Source organism: Salvelinus sp. IW2-2015, unplaced genomic scaffold (assembly GCF_002910315.2).
Source record: "Salvelinus sp. IW2-2015 unplaced genomic scaffold, ASM291031v2 Un_scaffold1634, whole genome shotgun sequence".
In the NCBI taxonomy this organism is placed as follows: Eukaryota; Metazoa; Chordata; class Actinopteri; order Salmoniformes; family Salmonidae; genus Salvelinus; species Salvelinus sp. IW2-2015.
The window spans coordinates 48,663-54,152 of record NW_019943050.1 but is presented as its reverse complement, the minus strand read 5'-3'; the positions used below and the strand labels follow the sequence as shown (position 1 = coordinate 54,152).

General features: G+C 48.1%; 1 protein-coding gene across 3 annotated transcripts in view; it reads right to left on the bottom strand.

Moving 5' to 3' along the window:
• The window catches only part of LOC112071541 (myotubularin), a 60,809-nt gene that overhangs the window by 35,348 nt on the left and 19,971 nt on the right, over positions 1–5,490 (bottom strand). The window lies entirely within an intron of this gene.

Below are 5,490 nucleotides of genomic sequence, written 5' to 3'. Positions count from 1 at the left end.
GAGAGAGAGAGGATGGATGGTATACAGAGAGAGGACATGTTACGGAGAGGGAATGGTTACGGAGGAGACGGATGGTTACGAGAGGGATGGTTACGGAGAGGAGAGAGAGAGAGGGATGGTTACGGAGAGGAGGAAGAGAGAGAGGATGGATAGTTAAATAATCTTAGATGTAAGCAGAATGCAGGACCCAAGGTTGGCTTTATCAAGTCATCAGGTGTGTGTTATTGACTGTGTGTGTGTGTGTGTCAGTGATGGAGTAGGTTATTACAGGATGCAGCAGCAAGGTTCTTTATTTCCAGTCTCTGTCCAAAATGGCTCCCATTCCCTACATATACTCTACTTTGACCAGGTCCATAGGCTCTCAGGGCTCTGGTGAAAAGTAGTGAATAGGGAGCCACCTGGGATGTAGACTCCACTCTCTGTAATGCAACACCTGACAAACACGTTAACAATATGCTGACCTCACTCATTTTACACACACCACAACACACACACACACCCACTGGATGCCATGAAATTATGGAGAAAAAAGGGGAAAAAGTAAGATGCACAAGGCAGGTCTCTCTACAGAATGCGCTCTCTCCCGCCAATTTGTGCGCATTCATTGTTTCATAACTTGTGTGAATTGTTTGTCCTTTGATTGTTAGTGTAAATCAATTCCCCATATCATCACTAGTACAGCTACCTTTAATTCACATCATTTCTAATCTACAATGTTTGTTTGGTTATGGTAATTTATGTTAATGCATCCAATATATTATTAATAGAGTAGATTACTGTTGTCATTGTCAGAGTTCAACCCATGCTACACTTGTGAGAAACAAGGTTTTGTTCATTTCTCTCCATTTTACCAGTTGTCAATTTATTCATTGTCTTTTGTTTGGAGCGCTCCTGACAATGTTGAGTAAGGACACACACATGATTCTGCATGGGAAGTAGGTCTGAAGTAGTCTACCTGGCCTGTACGCAAAGGTATAAATGTGCACAAACAGTTGGGCTTAAAGCATCAGACCTGTCTCTTATACACATCTAGATGTGTATAAGAGACAGGTCTAAAGGCTGTTGGTCGACAGATTTTTTTTAGTCAAGCAGTCGCAAATTGATCTTATTTAACATTTTAAAAAATGTCACAGGAGACAACCGTCTGATCCGTGCCAGTCTCAGTGTACGAGTGTGGAAGCCGCAGGAATGGCACAGTCCATCAGTCTAAGACAGGCATCTTAAATCACGCATGACGCGAGAATATTTACCTTGGCATGCCAAGCAATTCACAATTGCATTTTCCTAAACTATTTCATAGTTTCCCATAAATGGCTACTGCATTGGACCGGACACCATTTGTGAGAGTATTCCTTAGGCCTACAGTATGTGTGAAGATGATGCGTCTTGGGTATACATTTTAAATGTTGAGTTAAGGGGGGTGTGTGGGGGCCTCCCGAGTGGCACGGTGGTCTAAGGCTGCCTGGCATCCCCTGTAATAACCTAAAAGCTCCATCACTGACACCACACACAGTCAATAACACAACACTGTATGCACTGATAAAGCCAACCTTGGGTCCTGCATTCTGCTACATCTAAGATTATTTACGCTATCCCTCTCTCTCGTTCTTCTCCTCTCCTAAGTACACCGATCCCTCGCTCTTCTCTTCTCCTCTCCGTAACCGTCCCTCGCTCTCTCTTCTCTCTCCGTAACCGTCCCTCCGCTCTCGTTTCTCCTCTCCGTTAACCGTCCCTCTCTCTCTCTTCTCCTATCCGGTAACCTGGTCCTCTCTCTCTCTTCTCCTCTCCGTAACCGTCCTCTCTTCTCTTCTCCTCGTCCGTAACCGTCCCTCTCTCTTCTCCTCTTCCGTAACCGTCCCTCTCTTCTCCCTCTCCGTAACCGGTCCCTCTCTCTTCTCTCTCCGTAACCGTCGCCTCTCTTCTCCTTCTCGTAACCGTTCCTCTCTTCTCGCTCTCTCCGTACACCATGCCCTCTCTTCTCCTCTCTAACTCCCCCTCGCCTCTCGTAACCATCCCTCCCTTCTCCTCTCCCGTAACATCCTCCTTCTCCTCTCCGTACATCCCTCTCTTTCCTCTCCGTAACATCCCTCTCTCTCTCTCTCCGAACCATCCCTCTCTTCTCCTCTCGTAACTCCCTTCTCTTCTCCTCTCCGTAACCATCCATCTCTTCTCCTCTCCGTAACCATCCCTCTCTTCTCCTCTCCGTAACCATCCTCTCTTCTCCTCTCCTAACGCATCCCCCTCTCTTTCCGTAACCATCCCTCTCTTCCCTCTCCGTAACCATCCCATCTTCTTCTCCTCCTCCGTAACCATCCCTTTCTCTTCTCCTCTCCGTAACCATCCCTCCTCTTCTCCTCTCCGTAACCATCCTCTCTTCTCCTCTCCGTAACTTATCACCTCTTCTTCTCTTCTCTCCGTAACCATCCCTCTCTTCTCCTCTCCTGTAACCATCCCTCTCTTCTCCCTCTCGTACCATCCCCTCTTCTTCTCCTCTCCGTAACCACCCTCTCTTCTTCCTCTCCGTCCTCCCTCTTCTCCTCTCTCCGTAACCATCCCTCTCTTCTCCTCTCCGTAACCATCCCTCTCTATCTTAACGTCACCAACGGCCCTCACGTCCTCTCCAATTGAATTGACAATTCAAAAACACTAGTTGGGGCCAGGAGAAGAGACAGGTTTAAAGAGATGAGGTAGAGAGAATAGAGAGAAAGGATAATGGGGGTTCCCTTTTTTTGGTTTGTTCGAGATGAACTTCTGTTGTCTGAAGAGTGAAAGTGAATCACCAGTGGATTAAAACCTAAAAAGGGTTTCCCAAACTCAGTCCCCTCCCCCTCTGCACTTTTGGGGTTTCTCCTAGCACTACACGCAGCACTAAATGAGCCAACTCATCATCAAGCTTTGATTATTTGAATCAGCTTGTGGTAGTGCTGGGGAAAAACTAATATGCACCGGTTTAGGAATGCTGACCTGGAGTCTAGGGCTGACTCGTTTGTCGAAAGGCTGTTGGTCGACAGATTTTTTTTAGTCAAGCAGGTCGCAAATTGATCTTATTTAACATTTAAAAAATGTCAAGGAGACAACCGTCTGATCCGTGCCAGTCTCAGTGTACGAGTGTGGAAGCCGCAGGAATGGCACAGTCCATCAGTCTAAGACAGGCATCTTAAAATCAACGCCATGACGCGAGGGTATTTACCTGGCATGTCAAGCATCAGAATTGCATTTTTCCTAAACTATTTCATAGTTTCCCATAAATGGCTACTGCATTGGACGGACACCAATTTGTGAGAGTATTCCTTAGGCCTACAGTATGTGTGAAGATGATGCGTCTTGGTATACATTTTAAATGTTGAGTTAAGGGGGGTGTGTGGGGGCCTCGCCGAGTGGACGGTGGTCTAAGGCTCTGCATCATCGCAGTTGCCACTAGAGATCCTGGTTAGAGTCCAGGCTGTAGAGCCGGCCCGAACGGGTGACCATGGGGCAGCGCACAATTGTCCCAAGCATCGTCCGGGTTAGGGGAGGGTTTGGCGCAGGGATGTCCTTGTCCCACGTGCTCTCGCGACTCCTGTGGCGGGCCGGGCACATGTACGCTGACACGGGTCACCAGGTGTACAGTGTTTCCTCCGACACAATTGGTGGCGGCTGGCTTCCGGGTTTAAGCGGACATTGTGTCAAGAAGCAGTGCGGCTTGGTTGGGGTCGGTTACGGAGACGCATGGCCTCTCGCCTTCGTCTCTCGCCGATCCCAGTACGGAGATGCAGCGATGCGAGCAAGACTAACTAGCAATTGGATTGCCATGAAATTATGGAGAAAAAAAGGGGAAAAAGTAAAGATGCACAAGGCAGGTCTCTCTACAGAATGCCGCCTCTCGCCTCACGCCAGTTTGTGCGCATCATTGTTTTCATAACTTGTGTGAATTTTTTGTCCTTTGATTGTTAGTGTATTTTATAATTCCCCATATCATCACTAACAGCTACCTTTAATTCACCTCATTCTAAATCTAATCAATGTTTGTGTTGGTTATGGTAATTTATGTTAATCTCAATATCATTATTAATAGCGTAGATTATGTGTCCATATGGTCGAGAGTTCAAACCATGCTACACTTTGGAGAAAACAAGGTTTGTTCATTTCCTCGTCGCATTTTACCAGTTGTCAATTTATTCAATTGTCTTTGTTTGGAGCGCGTCCTGACATGTTTGAGTAAGGACACACACACATGATCTGCGTGGGAAAGTAGGGTCTGGAGTAGTCTACCTGGCCTTGTACGGCAAAGGTATAAATGTGCACAAACAGTTGTTGGCTTAAAGCATCAGACAAGCTCAGCACATACAGTTTGATTAGAACACATAGGGTGTGACAGTATTTGGAAAAATACACGGGGGGGGGGGGTGTGACAGCCACGTTGCTTTATTTAAGACTGTAACCATTAAACCCCCACAACACGTAACACTTGATTTAAGACAAGTTGAGGTGGCCCGTCTCGCTCCCTCACCATCGCAAGTGGTCCTCAAACACGTCTTCTTCTTCCTGTCCTCCCTCTTCTCCATGCCCCTCTTCCTTTCTTCTGTCCTCCCTCTCTCCATACCCCTCTTTCTTCCTGTCCTCCATAATCCCTCTTCTCCCTACCTCTTCCTGTCCGATCCCCTCTTCCTTTCTTCCTGTCTCCATACCCTCTTCCTTTCTTCCTCTTCCTCCTCTTCTCCTTACCCCTCTTCTTTTTCCTGTCCTCCCGTCTTTTCCGCCCTCTTTTCCTTCTTCTTCCTCCTCTTCTCCATGCCCTCTTCCTTCTTCCTGTCCTCGCTTCCGCCATGCCCTCTTCCTTTCTTCCTGTCCTCCTCTTTCTCCATACCTCTCTTCCTGTCCTCCTCTTCTCCATGCCCTCTTCCTTCTTCCTGTCCTCCCTCTTCTCCATACCTCTCTTCTGTTCCTCCCCTCTTCCTCCCCTGCCCCTCTTGCCTTTCTTCCTGTCCTCCTCTTCTCCATGCCCCTCTTCCTTTCTTCCTGTCCTCCCTCTTCCGCCATGCCCCTCTTTCCTTTCTTCCTGTCCTCGCCCTCCTCTTTCCTCTCTGTCCTCCTCTTCTCCATGCCCTCTTCCTTTCTTCCTGTCCTCCCTCTTCTCCATCCTCCTCCTTTCTTCCTGTCCCCTCTTCTCATGCCCCTCTTCCTTTCCCCTCCATGCCCCTCTTCCTTTCTTTCCTGTCCTCCATGCCCCTCTTTCCTTTCTTCCTGTCCTCCCTCTTCTCCATGCCCTCTTCCTTTCTTCCTGTCCTCCCTCTTCTCCATGCCCCTCTTCCTTTCTTCCCTGTCCTCCCTCTTCTCCATGCCCCTCTTCCTTTCTTTCCTGTCCTCCCTCTTCTCCATCCTCTTTTCTTCCTCCATGCCCCTCTTCCTTTCTTCCTGTCCCTCGCTCCATGCCCCTCTTTCCTTTTCTTCCACTGTCCTCCACCTCTTCTCCATGCCCCTCTCCTTTCCTTCTGTCCTCCCTCTTTCATG